The sequence below is a fragment of the Bacillus rossius genome, chromosome 2 (assembly GCF_032445375.1).
Source record: "Bacillus rossius redtenbacheri isolate Brsri chromosome 2, Brsri_v3, whole genome shotgun sequence".
In the NCBI taxonomy this organism is placed as follows: Eukaryota; Metazoa; Arthropoda; class Insecta; order Phasmatodea; family Bacillidae; genus Bacillus; species Bacillus rossius.
Window position 1 is genome coordinate 9,266,217 of NC_086331.1, and position 19,853 is coordinate 9,286,069.

At 39.4% G+C, this 19,853-nt stretch overlaps 1 protein-coding gene across 1 annotated transcript in view; it reads left to right on the plus strand.

Moving 5' to 3' along the window:
* Positions 1-70: 70 nt before the first annotated feature.
* The window catches only part of LOC134529905 (uncharacterized), a 95,067-nt gene continuing 75,284 nt past the window's right edge, over positions 71-19,853 (plus strand). Inside the window, exon 1 of the mRNA XM_063364463.1 lies at positions 71-183. The gene's annotated coding sequence lies outside the window, so the exon portion shown is untranslated. The remainder of the gene's footprint in view (positions 184-19,853) is intronic.

Sequence of the window (19,853 nt, forward strand, 5' to 3'; positions counted from 1 at the left end):
CGTGGGAGGCGCACCAATCGCCGCCCGCCGTCCACCGGGTATATATCCTAGGTGCTGCGCGCCGCGCCACACTCAGCTCACGACGCCTGGACTCCGACACACGCACTCGCACTTCCGCCACCACTTACCGCACCACTTACTCTCCACATCCAAAACTCTATACAGCACCACAAGACAGAACAGGTAAGACACATCAATACACCCTCACTTGTTGCCTGCTACTAGTTAGACGCGCGCACCTCGTGTCTCGCCGTCGTTGTCTCTGCCGTCGCTGCCGGAGCACCCTGTGTTCCGGCCCTTTGCCGCGATGTAAACAGACATATCTCCTGCCGCACAACTCGTTACAACCGCCGCGAATCACTTCTTTTCCAACATGAAAACAACCAGTATTTCGGTACAAAATTTAATTGTTTATTCTGCCTCGATAACAGCTTTGTTTTCATCTTGCTGACTACAACTTTTTTCGAACGAGATTATCTTGACGCGTATTTACATTTACACACAATGCATCACCGTCAACCTCTACAAGAGTTTGCGACCAAAGTGTTTTCCTCGGAGAGGGGAAAGGCGTGATTGTAAAATGATGTTTGATGAATGGGTCGAGTTAAATGATTGTTGTAGCTGCTGAGACCCTTGAATGAAAGTGTGAATGGCAATGTCGAGCTCGGAGCTCACTCAATTACAAATGGGTTCTCACCATCTTATCATCTTGTGGCGTGCTTCTTGAATTTAAATTTTATCATGAATATTTTGATGGAATAATTAATGTTGTCCCATTTGTTTCCACTCTTATTTGGGAATAACCTTATCTGAAATGGAAATAAAATTTTCAAATGTTGTGACACTTTTTATGAGCTGCGTTTGGATTTAGAAATAATTAAAAACATTTTTTTTTCATTTAGAATGCAGGTGTTAAGATAACAGTCTTTAAAGATTCGAGACGAAGATGCATTCGGGTATTTAAAACCAATTTTGCCGGGCTTTTGCGAGGATCGATTTCCTCCGTTGTTGAGAATTACATATTTTTTTTTTTAGCTACCTACTTCTACGACCCAAAACGTGGAACTGTCGGATCCGTTAACGGCGAAGCTGTTTCGTCCATAAGTACGACCAAGTCTGCGACTACTTTTGTTTTTGTTCGTGTGGATCAGTTGCGCTCACTTGGCGAGCTGTGCTGCTTGCGCCGGTTGCGGACGAGCTCGGGATGTGTCGCGCTGAGGCGGCCCGGGACCCCAGGGGCTGACAGGCGTCCGGCGGCCTCTCTGAGGACAATCGATGCACGTACCTCGGCGACCCAGACGCGGGGTCGTCCCCTCGGCTACACACGTCTGCAGGGACTCCCGTCTCCGGGCCCGGCCGGTGCTGCCCGATGAAGCGGCGAGCTGAGCTGAGAGAACACGTCCGAAACACACGTCACCAGGATGAGACCGACACCTCGGACACGTTCGGCCGAGAGAGCTGAGAGAAGTCGCTTCTCGCACCACAATCAGCAGAAGATCGCGCGCACCTCAGCGACGGCTTCGGAAAAACCGTACGGGCATAAGACGCGTCAGGCGGGTTCGAACCCCCCCCCCCCCCCTAATTCCGCAGCAGCTGCGACGAGGGAGAACCGGTTAAGATGCGAGTCTCGTGAACATCGGTCAGTGAGTTCGTGCTCTGGTGTTTTGACCGGCAGTTCCAAACGCGATGCCTCCTGTTCCAGTTGACTGGAATACTTTCGTAACTTATCTCTCCTTTTTTTTTCAGAAACGTATCTGAAATAAATTTAAAAGATTTTTTTTTTACAAAATTTTCAAAAATCACGAAGTTAAAATGATTTACTCTGTAAGTTTTATTATAATGTATTTATTTGTGATATAGCTTGTAAGCATGATATAAATGAGTCATGTGTTGAAAGCCGCCATGAGAACGACTAGGAAAGTGTTTCCTGCTGTTCTCGAGTTCCGTGTAGAAGTGTTTCCTTCTTGGACCGCCTATAAACGGGAATCGCTGCGACATAACATGCTAGTTTTCAAGCCAGGCCGGGCTGTTGCGGCTCTCGTGGATTGTTCCGCTCGGGAAAAAAGCCGGGGCGGTGACCGCTAATCACTTCCATTCACTCCGGGCCACTACTCGCAGCGCTACCACCTGTTACTCCGCCGACGGGCTGGCCGGCTACTCAATGGCGCTGCAATCAATAGTTTTGGAACAGCGAGGGGGTTGGAGGGGTAGGGGTGGCAAGCGCTCGAGTGTAACCAATTATAATGGGTTCCAAGAACCCGTGAATCAATTCATTAACGAAATAACGTGGCCAATTCAACAACTACAATGAGTCAAAACGAATGGTATCGAACACTCCTCCACTCGAATAGCTCTTGGAAGACAAAAGTACGTAAAGTACCCTGTTATAGTGGGTTTAAAAGGAACCGGAATAAAATTTCCCTATACTCTAATAGATTTTGGAAAACAAAAGTCAGTCGAGTATCCTATTACAGTGAGTTTGAAGGGTACAATCATTCAATCTCCCTCCAAACTTAATAACTTTTGGAAGATAAAAGTTTGTTGAGTATACCATTACAGTGAGTTTGAAGAGTACAAGTATTACATCTACCTCCAATCTTAATAGCTTTTGGAAAACAAAAGTCTGTTGAGTATCCCATTACAGTGAGTTTGAAGGGTACAAGTATTAAATCTCCCTCCAATCTTAATAGCTTTTGGAAGACAAAAGTCTGTTGAGTATCCCATTACAGTAAGTCTGAAGGGTACAAGTATTAAATCTCCCTCCAATCTTAATAGCTTTTGGAGGACAAAAGCCTGTGGAGTATCCAATTACAGCGAGTTTAAAGGGAAAGCAATTAAATCTCCCTCAACTCTAATAATAATTTTTGGAAGACAAAAGTCTGTCGAGTAACCAATTACAGCGAATTTAAAGAGAACGGGTATTAATCTCCTACCTATCTAATTGCTTTTGATAGACAAATGTCTCTCGAATATCCACTTATACATTCAGTTGAAAGGAACAGAATTCAATCTCACAACAGTATAATAGCTTTGGAAAGATAAACGTTTGTCGAGTATACAATTGCAATAGGAAATAAATCTCATACCATTTTAATATATTATAAGATACAAAAGAATGTCAGGTATAAAATTATTACGACTTTTAAGAGAGTGGGAATCAGATTGCCCGCTGTCTATAATGTAGGTCTTGTATATCAAAAGTCTATCGAGAACAAAATAAGAAAAACTTTGAGACAGGATAATTATATTGTTCATGACTTAAAAATTTTTTGAATGATGACCAAGAACGCAGAATTTGCTTTTGCTGTTTCTTTGTTATGTACATTTCCAAATTATTAACAAAATTAATAAAATTCAACTATGGCTATGTAGACTGACGTACGAAGACAAAATTTGCCTGCAAACACACACTCTCAAATCAATAAAATGCAACTGTTTCAATAATATTTTGATCACTTTTGTAAACTGCCGTGGCTTTTTACGTTCACCAAGCCTAGGCACATAAGCTGTATCGTTGAGTTTAAATAGCTTTTAGGGTACCAAGTTCATTTAAATGCCCTGGGGATATTTCTTTTTCAAATGTCTGCTACAGCTTGCTTATTAATCAACGCGAATGAAAAGACTTTCTAACCAAACCACGGGAGCGTCTATAACAACTGTACCCAGATTAGGATAGTATTTTTTTCTCGCTGTCCAGGTAAGACTTGCATTCGCGTAACAAGTGGACATAGTTTTGGTCGGTTTTGTAGCCTTTTTCGTCGAGGAAAAGCACCGTATTGTTTCGTCCTGCTCGCGAAATGACACCTGTATGTAGCGGTCAATGGATCTCCCTGCGACGCACTGGACATTCACCGTAAAATCACTTAATTTGCGACTACGTAAATAAATATTCATACAAATTATTTGTTCAACCTTACCATTTTTTTTTAAATTTAATCTAAGATATTATCAGGGCAAGTAAAATTTTCTTTTATTTAATTTTGAAATTATTATTTCTTTGATATCACAACAATTTGGCTTGTAACGTAGAATTTTCTTTACAACAATAGTACTTACTTCCACATTAGGAAGGTTTTCGCACTATTTTAATGACAATGCGTGCTTGATCTTGCCGTTAACTTACCGGTTGAAAATAACAGTAGTTATTAGCAGCGTAGCGTCGCAGGGGGATTGTATTTAAGTAAAGCCTTTGTTGTGGTTAGCAAAGCGACGAACACAGCGATGCGTGGACGACCGCTGACGGGCAACACGGCGAGGGGAGAGAGGCTTCAGAAAGGACAAAGGACTGGGATAAAGGTGCAGCCCGAAAGGACTGGGATAAAGTTGTAGCCCGAAATGACTGGGATAAAGGTGTAGCCCGAAATGACTGGGATAAAGGTGTAGCCCGAAAGGGCTGGGATAAAGGTGTAGCCCGAAAGGACTGGGATAAAGGTGTATCCCGAAAGGACTGGGATAAGGTTGTAGCCCGAAAAGGCTGGGAAAAAGGTGTAGCCCGAAAGGGCTGGGATAAAGGTGTAGCCCGAAAGGACTGGGATAAAGGTGTATCCCGAAAGGACTGGGATGAGGTTGTAGCCCGAAAAGGCTGGGATAAAGAAGTAGCCCGAAAGGACTGGGATAAAGGTGTAGCCCGAAAGGACTGGGATAAGGTTGTAGCCCGAAAAGGCTGGGATAAAGGTGTAGCCCAAAAGGACTGGGATAAACTTTTAGCCCGAAAGGACTGGGATAAAGTTGTAGCCCGAAAGGGCTGGGATAAAGGTGTAGCCCGAAAGGACTGGGATAAAGGTGTAGCCCGAAAGAACTGGGATAAAGTTGTAGCCCGAAAGGGCTGGGATAAAGGTGTAGCCCGAAAGGACTGGGATAAAGTTGTAGCCTGAAGGTGTAGCCCGAAAGGACTGGGATAAAGTTATAGCTCGAAAGGGCTGGGATAACGGTGTAGCCCGAAAGTACTGGGATAAAGTTGTAGCCCGAAAGGACTGGGATAAAGTTGTAGCCCGAACACACGGGTCAAGGCTTTAGTCGTCACGATACGCGGGAGCGTAAGTTATGCTCACTGTAACGTAACGCAAACTGGAGAGACATTTGCCACGCTCCAACTGTCGGAACAAGACGGGTTCTGGGAGAGCAAGGAAAAAGAGCCGGGAACGAAGAGTAGAATTGCTTCGCCTGGGAAACAATCTGTATTACAACAAAAGCTGTTATTTTAGGACATTAGAACAGCTAGTAATTTTTTTTTAAATATTCAATTGAAGACTTCAAATTATTCACACAATGGCGAATTTTGATTTTATACAATTTCTCGGACATACGCCATTGCAGTTTTGCACCGTTTTGTCATGGGGAAAATTCATAAGAGCAAAATAAGAAATAAAATTGAGAACATAAACCCGCAGAAAACAAGACTAAATTCCCTCCACGGAATTCTTGTGCTGTCTGATATTTAAGTTTAAATGTGTTCGTCTGTGCTGTGGTCGTTATGTTGTCCATAATTCCTGTTCAGGTTCATTGTTGTGTCCATCTGTTTGACATCAGCTGATTTAGGCTGGTTTTCTGTGGGTTTATGTTCTCATTTTTATTTCTTATTTTGCTTTTATGAATTTTTCCCATAGCAAACAGTGAAAAAAAAATGCAATGGCGTATGTCCAATAAATTATATTAAATCGATTGGAGACTGTTTGGATAGTTTCCTGTATTTTTTTTACTGTGATATTTTTCACTGCTACAGTGGTTCTGCATCCCGCTCTGTCGATGCGCCCACGCAGCTGTGACAACGTCCACGCATGCTCTAGAACTGCACAGTGGGTTAGGAACTGTGCCCGCCATTTTAGGTTCAGGCTACTAGTATTTCAGAGTATTAAATGCAAAATAACTTGTAATAACCTCAGTAGGTGCCGCTACTCTGAATATGGCGACTGCAATGTCGACCGAAACTTCGGTGATGTATCTGCCTTGGACAACCCAGAAGCCGAGCTGCTTCAGACACACGCCGCTAAAGCCTGCGATCTTTATTTCAGATCTCCGTAAGTATTAATACAGCTTGCAGAGACAATACGTTGTATCTCTCCCAACCGCATGACATTGATAAGAGCATTTTAAAAGTTCACATTAATAGCCATTCGTTCCCAGTTGCTGTGCATTGGTGTGAATCAGTGTTACTCGAACCACAAAATATTTACCACTTAGATTCTCAACCTGTAGGACATGGGTTTATCGAGATTCACTAAGATCACTCCTGGCAGGTATTAGAGGCTTCCTTCTACATGAATTGCACTTATTTTCTCGTTTCCTTGAGATTTGTTGCTTCATAAACACGCGTTGTCTATCACAGGTAAAGTCAAAATAAAATAATAAAACCAAAAAAATTAAAAATGTAACCAACCAGAGCTACATTTTAAGTTGTGACAGACCAAAATCACGTACTGAAAATCCAAAACAAAACCTATTGCAAAATAAGTTTTGTTTTAAAACAGCTGGGTTGAAAAAATCTTAAGTGTAATTAAACTCCGTTTCATATTCCTCCTACTCAGGAACAACTTCCCCACAGCGAGGTTAAACTTAAGGTAAGTAAGCTTCGCTTAAATTTACCACATGATTTTAAGCTTAGCTTTAAGATTATTTATCGTTTGTTTTAGGTTCAAAATGGTTATATTTGTAAGTAAAAAATTTTCATAAGCGAAATAAATATTACACTTTTTTAAACATTCATTTTATTATTTGCAATTATTTGTGTTCTTATAAACTAAATTTTCACATATAGATTCACTTTATTTCTTTTCAATTTTTAACTTGGCAAATGAGGAACTTAGGGAAATGCATTCGGGTACCTCAATTAGTGTATTTTTATTTACTTATTTTCCAAAAAAAAATGCGTACTTTTCTATTTTGTTCTAAATAGTGCCCTTAGTTTTATTTTAATTCTTAACAACTTGTATGACTTCGTGTAGGGAAAATTTTAGAAATGCGGGCAACTGAAAAATTAGTTGCAGCCATCCCAAGCATTGCTCTGAGCCCTGCTCCGATGCTGATTTTAGCATTCCACTGAGTATATTTCGTTATAAAGGTTATGACTCTGACTTTTTTGGTGTTTAACCCCTTAAAGTGAATTAACATCCACCAATTTGAGTCGTCCTGTTGATGATAAAGAGCTTACAAAGAAGTGGAAAAATTAAAACATGAATCAACTCAAGAAAAGCAAAATTTAGACAAGAGAGAAAAAACTCTTTTTTAATTATAGAACTAAAATATTTACTGCAGAAATAATGCTATAGGTATTTATGTTACGTCATTTTAGTTGAACGAAACCGTAAACCTTGCTTAAGAAAATTAAGAAAATGTCTTAGCGATGTGTTTAAACGTGCGTGGAAAATTTGGATGTGCTTGATACAGTAATATGTGAAATATAATTCTATCAATAACTTGCTTTTGAGCTATATTTATTTCTTTAGTTAAATTGTATAATCATGTTTTCAATTTAATATGTTGCTATTTATTGGTAGTAATAAAAAATTGTTAATTATTTATGAAATACACCAATCATGAAAATGTTCAAATAGTTTGCATTAATCTCTGTAAAATATTTAGAAAGCGTAATTGTGTACTGATAAATTATTGACAAATTAGTCACACACGTAGTTTAGGTACTTATAAAATATATTATCATGTGGCGAGAGTTAAGTGAAGAATTTGAAGTGATTGCAAGAAGTAAAAATAGATTTATAAAGGTCCTGGTTTGTTTCAAACAAACGAAAAGGGAATAAAGATAGCCACATCAAAAAATAGATATTATCTATGTGGTTATACATGACATTATTCACAAATAAGTTATTGTATTTATATAGGAATTCGATATCATCTTACGATTTGATAACAACGGCACACAGGTATATTGAAATTACGTCGTAAAAAAAAATTATGTGTGCGACATTTGTTTGATGGAAACACAACAGAGTTTACTATTTTTAGCACAATCTTTTTTTTTCGGTTAAAAATTCTTATTAAACCCGTTATCATCCAAATCATATTTAATTTACTCTCGTTAAAAATTTGAGGTTATTTACGTATATTCTTTGCATAGTCAAATATCAGCTGACACCATTGTGTGCGGCCATTTTGCTGTCTGCTAAACTTCAGGTAAAAAGTTTAACGCACAAAATGAGGCAAGTTTAAGTTAAACTCTGGGTAAGTATCTTAAAATTGTGTAACTTTTTGGTCAAATACAATTTGTTTAAAATTTCGCTTAAGTGTTCTTAAGCACAGCTTAAAATCTAAATCGTTCGTGGTGAAATTGGCTGTTAGTCATGTCATCTATAATCTACATATAACAAATCAACGGGAGGTTATTGGCACGTAGGGCAACATTACTGCACGTAGAGACAAATCAGATTAGTAGCACTCACAGCTATCTTTTTTGAGTACTACATTTTCTGTAAAATTCTGTATATTCGTGCAAACTATTTTAAAAATTAAAAATTAAAAATATAAATAGTTTTGATATCATTCCCCTTAATTATTAATTTTTAAATATTTTACTTAAATCGGTAGTAAATACGGTGTAGATACAGGTCATTTGGGGATTTGAATGAGTTGAAGTCGCTTGCATTACGAGACCATATATTATTTCTTGCCAGCGCTTATGAGCTATAGCGTCAGTCAATAACGAGCCGTGGAAAAGCCTGAAAGTTGGAAAATATATTGTTTACGCCTTGTCGTGTAAAAATTAGAAATCATCTGAAAATGTTTTATAATTGATATAGGCTAATAAATTGTTACGTAGCTGTCGTACCGACCTATAAAAAATATATATTCCTGGAAATATTCCTAATTTCGCCCGAGACAGAGGGCCAGCGAGAAGACCCTCCTACTTTTTCAGAATTGCCACAAATCAAATTCTCGCACCACCAGAATTCTGGCTGAACAAGCATTATCCCCCCTCTCTTTTCTGAAAGATCCAGTCACGTGTCTCTATGTATATATTTAGTGTCGTCTAATCCTTAAATTTGAAAAAAAAAATCACACAGTTGTTTATTCGAGAAATAGGCCCCTACACTTTTTTTTATTTGAAGGTATTGAGCGCAAATGCGGTGTAGAAACAAGTGCGTATAGGTTCAGTTGTGGTAATAGTAACTACAAAACATATATTTCTATGTAAACCCTGTTCTGTTCCAGGACATAAGCAGTAGTCCTCAACTTGTATGCTGAAATCCACGACAGCTGAGGAATCCACGTTTTAATTCTTGATTTATCATGGAAGCAATATTCTGCTAAACAAAAATTATAAAACATAAATTTTCATTTCTTTGAAACGAACAAGTACATTAGGAAATTCATTTTAGTATTCATACGTGCAATTTTTATTTTAAAAATTATTTCAAGAATAACTATAGAAATAAGAATACACAAAAATACAAGTTACATATTCATGTTCTTAAAAATAACACGCCTAGATTAAAGCATAAGCAAACCAGCGTAGCAACAAAAATGGTCATCACTAATTAGGGGACTGAATCAAAGACAAACGCGACTAATTTGAAAAAAAAAGTCATAAATTCAGATCAACGTCACGAGCAATCAGGCTCCCAAGTCGTGTATTTCACGATCAATCAGACACTCAAGTCATGCATACTACAAGCAATCAGGTTCCCAAGCCATGTATTTCACGATCAATCAGGCTTCCAAATCATGCATATTACCAGCAATCAGGTTCCCAATTCACGTATTTCGCGATCAATCAGGCTCCAATGTAATGCAAGTCACAAGGCTGGCGTCAGAGGCACGGCATGCTCATAGAGCCAGCATGGCTCTTACCACACGAGAACAAGTTGGGTGACAAGGGAAGAGTAAAACGTTTGGCTACCAAACAAATTTAGATGGTGGAAGGTCCATCCTTTATTTGGAAGCGACAGGGGATGTACTTGCAACAAACCCAACTCATTACTGCCCAACACATCTAGAACATACTCAGGATCTATTTAACATAATATCTAGGACATACGCCATTGCTGGCTTACATTAGTTGTCATAAAAATAACCCTAGGAATCGACAACAAGGATGAAGCCAATATCAGCTGATGTCAACTTTTACCAGTTTTAACTACACACATTAATCCCGTGGAAGGTTAGTTATTTAAAATGTAAGCACGGACGGACACAAAAGGCTGACAACGATGAGACAGTTGCAACAAGAACAGTTAATACAGGAAAAACAGCAACTCCTGACACCACAGCATCGCACAGGGGAACCCATTGCAGGAAACATTCACAGAAGGTATACCCAGGATGTATCGGCGTCCATAATAACTCCCTCCACACCTGTTCAAATCCCAGGACACAATGAGCGGGAGATACTCTTCGCAAGCTTTTAAATAAAATATAGAATCATTTGACTTTGAAAACTAATAAAGCCTATGGAGAATTTCGGTCGCAGTGTCGTGCACAAGACTTCAAGCCGTCAGGAAATTGTGAATCTTAATCCCCATGTTCTACACTCTGCTCGTATAGGTATCAATACGACAACACTCAAGGACTTAATAATGTTGTCCTGTAACTAAAGGTTTACAATATGTTAAGTGTTATCTGTTATCTGTTGATAAGTTATAATATAATGGTGATTGATAGTTCATGTGTGTGGTAGTTTAGTTTTCTCTGTGACGATAGTGTTCCTAAACTTCATGGACACATCTGTAGTGAGTGAGCCCGCTACAATTTTTTATTTTATTGTTTTGTTATAATCGATTAGTTGGGGCATGATTTTCTTATTATTGGTAGTAACTTTGTATTTTTTATGTCTACATATTACAGCTCTATGAAACATAATTTTCTCTCTGAAGGCAGAACAAAGAAAGTAAAAAAAAATCCAAAGCAGTCATGAGGACTGCCGACAGAAGTGAAAACTTAAAACAATAAACAAACAATTGTTATTTTTGGATATCCAAATTAATTTTTGATAAAAATCAGAGACTTTTTCGCAATTTTTACGAAAAAAATAACTCCTAAATTACTATAAGATACGCATTGCATAGTAATTGTAGATATTAAAAAAATAAATAATAATGTTCTTAATTTTTAGGTTATATTGCTACAAAGACTCCGTTTTCTTCGTTATTCAAACTATATATCCATATGAAAATATTAATATATTTTATACTCACTTTTTACTGCATACACACATTCGATTCACATATGCACAGCACTGATGTACAGGGACTGAAGACGCGTATTACTAAGATATGTTTTGGTATATGTCGTGTGCATTACTGTCGACCTGTGTTATGTGTACTGGCGCGCACCACTGAGTGTATATATATATATATATATATATATATATATGGAAAAATTATCTTCTTCGCACAATTTAAAGAAATCAGTCAATATTGTATCTGGTGGATTAAGTGCTCGCTGTACTGCACTTTCCGTTGTAAAATGAACACGTCAATTTTAAAAGGTGAACACTGAGATGAACAACTGTTGGATGACGATTATGAATTGGAAAGCTGAAAATACGCCACACTGCTTCGTTGCTACTTATGTATCTGCCCATTTGATATTGCGTGACTTCATCAAATTGTGTGTTTAGATTTGAAATTCCAAATACAGCCATATCACTACCTATGGTTACAAACTTACAAATGTATTTTATGCTTTTTACGGTGTTGCAGTATTCTACATTGATATGCGCATTGAATATTTTTGAAAGCAATAGCGAATAGGGAACAATCCATTGGTTATCGATCTCATAATCAAAATTTTTAATTTTGATTGTTGCTGTGAGTCCACCAGCGTCGGGTTTACGACGTCTGTATTGTGGATATCCATCATTGCCTGAAATTGTGTCATGATGTAAAGCTCATGGATACCTTTTACTACATTTACCATCAAACCATACATGGTGATTATGGATTGAGAACACTACATGGACCATGCACCATATTTTTGATAATAATGTAAAATAATACAGGATCATCTTGTTGATTTCGTATTTTTGCACTTAAAACATCATCAATTTGATCTGGTGTTATTTTGTTTTTCAACTAAATAAGTATGTGTGGTCGTTGAAGTCCTCTTTTTTGCCTTTCGATGGAGTACATCGAGCAGCGAGTTTCTCCGAAAATATAATGCTTAACTCTTAAATCCATCAATTTTGTTAATTTTTGTTTAAAAATTCTGGCAGTTAAATCATGATGGTCAATTGATTTTTGACCTAGCATTAATAATTTATTTATGTCATCCCAATTTGGATTACATATAAACGTAATAAATAGATCTGGACGGCCGCAAGATCTCACGTACGTCATGGCATCTTGAGCGTACTCGTGCATATGTCTTGGGCTGCTAGGAAATGTTGCTGGGAGAATGACCGTTTTTCCTATATCAGTAACATTCCCATCGTTGGCGATTGCATCGCGTAAGTGTATGTAGTCGTCTGTGCGCAACCTTTTTTTTATTCAAACGAATGAAAAGAAGGCGTTCGCTTTCAATTTTTGTATACATGTCTACAACGAATTGATGAAATAATTGACGAAATTGCAGAATGTGGTTTTGTGTCCCTTGCCGGATCATTAAACGGTATGAATAAAAATTCATTGCAGAAACTTTATTATTTTTTCTTCTCTTTTAATTGGATTTACCTGCTTTATGTTGAAGTGATATCCATCTTCACCCTCCCAAAAGATACCGGGTACTGTAATGCGTCGTATGAGCGATGTGTTTCTGATACTCGTTGAATCGTGTTGCGACGGTGTAAAATAATGCCACATGCTTCAAACTCTTCTACAACCATTACTAAAGCCACCTCATTTATTGTTGGTGCATTAAATCGTCTTCCATGTTGTCCAATAGGTCTTTTATCACATCTAATAATAATGCGATAATCGTCAACTGGCATATTCTCGTTTGCTGTTTTAAACAACTGAATTAACTGATTGTGTTCATGAAATATTATTTGCAAGGAGGCAACAATTTATCGTTTTGTACCAGGATTGTAGTTGCAAAGTTGATCGATTTGTTGTTCATCATCTCCCATTAAATTAAATTTGAAGAAATTTGTGTTCTTCATCGGGTAATGGCAATAATGAACCACATCGATGGTAAATTTGTCCATGAATTTTGAATGTTGACATAAAATTATCATGTACGATAGTGTTTGCACCAAAAGACGTCATAAATTGTATTTACGAATGTTTGTTAAGAAATGCTTTGAATTTTGTGATACACCAGAAAACAATGATAATAAAGGTTCTGGTGGTGAGCGTAATATTGGCAACATAATCTTACCGTTTGAACAACATAATCCCGGTGCTTCACCGCTGAATTTCAACGCATTACAATCTATAAAATTTTATTCATTGGACCAATAATACATTCAGCATGTTGACTGAAGTCAACGGTGTTATTGTAATTAAAAGCGAGACAATCAAATAATGGCATGTTACGTCGTATTAAATTTCTTAAACGATTATTTGCAATTCTTTGTTGTCGTTGATCATTATTTTCGTTTGCTCTTGCCTGAGATAGTGCAATACGATTATTTTCATTACGTATAATTTTCTCTCTCTGTCTGTCTCTCTAGAGCGTAATTCATTTGTACGTTGTTGATTTGAAATTAAACGATTTTGATGATCTTCTTGAGATTCTGATGCCCTTGTTTGTCTGTTTCTTTTCATTTCGTAGGGCTCGTATTTCATCACTTTCTGATTCTCGTGTCAGTCTCATCCTTCTAGCAGCTTGGCTGTCTTGGCCTATTGATGATCGTTTTCGGCGTGTCATTGCAAAAATAACCTGTTAAATAAGCTGTTAAATAAAATAAGCTTCGCTATCCAATTAATATCGAACATCAGAAAACAATTGTTGTGGTTACCCATTGTTTATTTTAATTCTGTTGTTCTTTTGTTATACATAGTGATATTCAAATGAATTGGATCTGTGAATCAAAACTTAACTAAACGGCACTAACGCCATCAATCAGTTACCAGTGTAACCATATTAGTTGGTGTTCCAATGCTGCCACATGCATATATACAAAATTTAATATTAATTCGACCTATGGTTCAAAAGATAAAAATCACTGTCACCAGCGCCACCTATCCGGCACTAACGTAACTATGTTCGTCGGAGTGGTCATGTTGCCCTTTATATGTGTGCAAAGTTTCATATCAATTGGGCTAACGGTTCTCGAGTTTTAGGTGAACATACATACACACATACATTCTCTTATATATATATATATACATATATATATATACATATATATATATATATATATATATATATATATAGCATTTTTGAATTTATTCCACGAGAGTGCAAAACTGCAACGGCGTATGTAAAAAAATTTGTATGAAATCAAGGCTCTCTTTTGTCGATGCGGCCATCGGGAACTTCCCCACTCGACTGACGGAACTGAGCCCACTGACAGCTGACGGAGGGGACTGAGCCAACTGACAGCTGACGGAGGGGACTGAGCCAACTGACAGCTGACGGAGGGGACTGAGTCAACTGACAGCTGACGGAGGGGACTGAGCCAACTGACAGCTGACGGAGGGGACTGAGCCAACTGACAGCTGATGGAGGGGACTGAGTCAACTGACAGCTGACGGAGGGGACTGAGCCAACTGACAGCTGACGGAGGGGACTGAGCCAACTGACAGCTGACGGAGGGGACTGAGCCCACTGACAGCTGACGGAGGGGACTGAGCCAACTGACAGCTGACGGAGGGGACTGAGCCAACTGACAGCTGACGGAGGGGACTGAGTCAACTGACAGCTGACGGAGGGGACTGAGCCAACTGACAGCTGATGGAGGGGACTGAGTCAACTGACAGCTGACGGAGGGGACTGAGCCAACTGACAGCTGACGGAGGGGACTGAGTCAACTGACAGCTGACGGAGGGGACTGAGCTAACTGACAGCTGACAGAGGGGACTGAGCAAACTGACAGCTGACGGAGGGGACTGAGCTAACTGACAGCTGACGGAGGGGACTGAGCCAACTGACAGCTGACGGAGGGGACTGAGCCAACTCACAGCTGACGGAGGAGACTGAAGTCGGCCGAGTACTAGTGGTCTCGCCGGAGGGAACTACGCAGTCGCTTCAGTTAATCGTTCATTCTTGATGCCGTACATGGTAAACTGACAGAAAAACTAAGCGTTCATGGGACCGTCAACACTGAGCCTTCAGGTCAAGCGAAAATGTATTGGACGTAGGTTTACTTGACGTGACATGGAAAGATCTAGATGTGTAATGAACCACTGGCTAGTGGCCGTTCACGCCCAACCAAGTCAGATTGTATACGATTGATCCTCGTGGCAGTATCAAGGGGCCAACAAGACAAGTGTCAAGAAGTGAGGATCTACAAGACTCGCGCTGCCATTTTGACGACAGGAACGACTGCAACTCGACTTGACTCGACTGCAACTCGACTTGACTCGACTGCTCCCAAGTGTGATGCACACTGAGGCCTGGGCTGGAGCCAGTGATTCTCGCCCCACGATTGTGACAGGTCGAAGTAGGAAGGAAACACTTGGGAAGCATATCATGAATTGATCTACTGTGTTGGATCACGCATACTTCGACAAGCCCCGACACACTAGACTCTTGTTGCAGTGGCAAGACTCCTGCAGAACCTCGGCTCGAATCTGACATCACCCCACGAAAATTGCTAGACGGGTCTCTTCCTATTGTGACCACCCTGAGTTGCTGCCGAGACAGAGAGGCACCATCACGTCGACTTGGTCGCCTGCGAGGTTCTGGCGACCTAGAACTGGCTCCAGGTCTCCGGGGCACAGGGCAAAGGGTGCTGCGTGTCTGCGCGCCTTGAAGCCCGCGCCATTGTCACTCTTATCTGCGCCCCGCTGTCTGTGCGGGTCGTGACGTCATCGCGCCGTGCCAGCGACTGTTCCGGCGGCTTTGTGCCCGAAGCGCACCCCCGCTGCCTTGATTGCTATTGATTTCGCATTCGGGCCACGTGCTTTTCCAACTCCCGAGCAAAGGTAATGAATTTTCCGATGCTAGATTCCGTTGCTATTGTTCCCGTTACCATTTGTGAGTGAATACTTTTTTTTCTGCTTTGAACAACAGTGGTTATTTCAGTTCCATTGGATTACTTTTTGTTTAATCGAAACATCCAGTCTTTCAAATTAGTTTTTCCCAGTGAGCATTGAGAGCATTTTCATAATTTTAGGACATTTATGGGTAGAAGTAGTTTCAGGTTTCTTCAATCCCAACAACCATCGGGTGTGATAAAACTAGATAAATCACACTGAGTTCCAAGAATGTCTTCACTGGTATTTAAAAAAAAAATAATTACCAAATAATTAAACGCAGCAAGTTTTGTTTTGCTATAGACTTATTATAAACAATCTGGCGTGGATATTAAAAAAAAAAGGCTCAGTTATTAGACAGGCCTTCGTGAGTCACCGAAGAAACTCCAATGGTAAATTTTGGCCGGGACATGAAGTTATTTGCCGGAGCACGGGTCACTTTTCTGCCCGACTGTGCAACTGTTCTCTCGTCTCTCCCCGGCGGCTCTCTACAGTTCGGCCAACCCTTAGTTGATCCTCATTCGCCGCCAGAAAGTACCTCCCCACCATCAGCTACTTGTAATATTACTGCGCAGGCTGGCTGCACTCCCCCTCCGGACCCTCTCTGGACGGGAGAGCCCGCGCAACCACTAATGGTAATATCTTGGGAAAAACGAGTTTAGTAATTACATTTTAGCCACTTACATTCCGCCCCCTCTCTCCTGGGCGTAAATTAGTTACGCTCCACCCCGCCTCCTAGTGGCAATTTTCTTCCCGTCAGACATTTCTTCACGTCACTTGCGTGAGTGTCATCATTAAACTCTGTGAGTTCGTCTGCAATACGGGTTGTGGTCCACTGGTGTGGACCAATAATTATTGTAGTGAATAATGTTATTTTTTTTTTTTAAGTGAAAACTTATTTAGCCGCGTTGGGCGATTTTTGGTAGGGGTAAAACGTATGGGTTCGCGTCACCGACATGCTAGTGACGTGTTGCGCCAAACTGGCGAATCGCAGCGGCCTGTGTACATGTATACGCATATAAACACTAATACATTGTATATACTCGACTGTATCATGTGCGTGTTGGACTCTTTTTTTGGATGGGTAAAATCTTGTGAGTTCGCATCACCGACATGCTGTAGTAGCAGTAAGTGAAGTTAATTTGACCACGTGAATACGTGAACAAGGTCTGACATCACTGGTAAGTCATAGCTAGGTAATGAATTTTTCCGTAATTTTTACATACCACTGACATCTGTTGTGACTAAAAAATGATGTAAGGATAAATTATATCATGCTGACATCGTACTGATATAATACCAAAATCATTTTCTTACCTGCATTTGACGTAGAAATGATGTCATATTACACATTAAAACAAAGTTTTAAGTTTTCTCTTATGTTGACAGTTCCCATGACTGGCTTTTTTTTTTTTTACCTGGATTACTCTTCAAAAACTTCGTGTCTTCACAACTTGGGCCATGTTTTTACTTCGTAACTACCCACATAATTTGGTAGTGGACAAAAATTCATCCGAAATTCTCCATTAAAGTTTCGGTTTTTCCTCATGCCTTGTGTAGTACCGTTTTTCTTTTTAAACTGCATGGCTTCTCTGTGCAATGGGTTCTGCTCTACCTCATAGGACTTAAGCGCCTTTCACTTATACATTGTTTTTACTGTTCCAGTTTCCGAGCTTTCATTTAATGCGTAGAGGATAGAATCAGAGCCCGAATTCTTTGCTTCACGGCCAGTCTTCATTCAGTATTGTGGGCTAGCACGCCGTCTACTGATTTAGATCATGGCAGTCTATTATTGTTATTTTGAATATTAAGAATCGAAATCATGACTTCAGCTTAAATATAACTGAATTTATGAAACCATTGGTCTTTGTATCATTTCAAAACGTGAAAAAAAAATGGAAATGTAGCCTCCTTTAAAATTATTTTATTATTTTATAAAAAGCTGCAAATCACAAAATTAACTTAAGTATCTTGGAGCGTCAGTTGACAAATGTTTAATCAAGTAAAGTTGTCAACACAAGTCTTTGATTTGCAAAAATTTTAAGTCAATTAATACCTGATGTAAATCCAAGTCCAGGATATACATATACTACCTAGCAAGGACTGTTACTTAACTCCTGAAGAAAATATTAAATGATCCCGAAATGAATATTGAAGCAATTGTAATATAATGAAATAACATTATTTCATTTAATATAGGTATGTTAAAGTGTCCCAAAATGGATATTAAAAATTGTTAGTTCAATTTAAATCTGAGTTTTACCAGTGTCCAGCATCTATCCAAATAGCTAATAACAGAATTGTTAAAATAATAATCCATAAACAAACGGGATATGGAACAAGGCCAAACGCCTGAAGTATTACAGTAATAAATCTTTACGAATGTCATTCAGGAGGTTTTGGTTTCAAATATGTCTGGATATTCTGATTTAGATTTCTCCTGGTGTCCTTCCTTGCTGCTTTTGAAGATAGTTTAGTTGTTTAAGGCTGAGTTAATTGCTGGCAATTAACTCTCGCTGCTGTACATTGAATCAGTTTGGAGATAATGCATATCGTTCCAGCGACTCAGCATTGGAATTTTTAATTTATACTGCACCCACAAGCTGGAGAGCTAGCGGGTTGCATATCTGCAAGGCGTTATGCCACAGCTTTTTCATGGAAAACACTTGGCCGAACAGTTTGTTCATATGGTTTCTGTCCCATTGAATAGAAAATCATCTTCCATATTTTTAGAAGTTGACCAGAAGCAGTATACATATATTAATGTACTATAATCAAGGAGTTGGAGGTACATTATACTAGAAGTCATCGTTATTGGTTTAAAGTTTCAGTTACCCTGGTATTGTGGACAAGACTCATTCTCTCTCCTCTATTCATACACACTTGTTCCCCACGATATCATCCAGTGACCTTTCCCTAGCTGCAATGTCTGACTTCACCACGCACATCCAGCAGTTTCTAGGTTTTCCAACTGGTCAAATTCGTTCCACCTCTCTTTCCAAGGACATTCGGGATGTTGTCGTGGGCTCCATTCTCATCCCATGTCTGAACCACATTAGTTTGGAATTGCTGACTGTCTATAAGAGGTACTTAAGTACCTTCTTCCTTTTCCATCTCCTCTTTCCAAGGACATTCGGGATGTTGTCGAGGGCTCCATTCTTATCCCATGTTTGAACCACATTATTTTTGATTTGCTGACTGTCTATAAGAGGTACTTCAGTACCTTCTTCCTTTTCCACCTCCTCTTTACTTAGTTGGTCCATCTTGGTCTTGGTAACTTCAACTGCAATGCCTGCAGTCTCCACGTATCTCTCGTTGCGAGGGTGCAAGTTTCAGTACTGCCAAGGTAGGCCAAACTCTCAAAATTCTTTAGCAGGTTATAAGCTAGACTGATTCTTGCAGGTCAGCCATCTCTGTTCACTGCCAACACCATCGTCTTAGTCAAGCCGAACTTGAGGTTGAATTTTGGGAATTTGGCCTGCCATGCATCAAGTCTTATCTGCATCTTGTCTTCTGTTCCTCCACAAGTCGAGCTGTAATCATTGAAGTTAACTGTGTTGAGTTCTCCCGATCACTTAATTATTTCAAACTTGTATATTAAAAACTGTAATGGGGACAGTGCACTGCCCTCATGGACTCCACTGTGGGTTTGTAACCCAAACGAGTGACATTTCCCAAACCAGACATTTCATGTAGTAGTATTCCTTTGATTTATAGGTTTCCAAAACTATTACCTAGATGTGCTAGTTATGGAGGGGCAAATGAATTGGTTACCCTATTCATAAGATAAAATAATTTTCTTGTAATCACCTTATTTAGTAT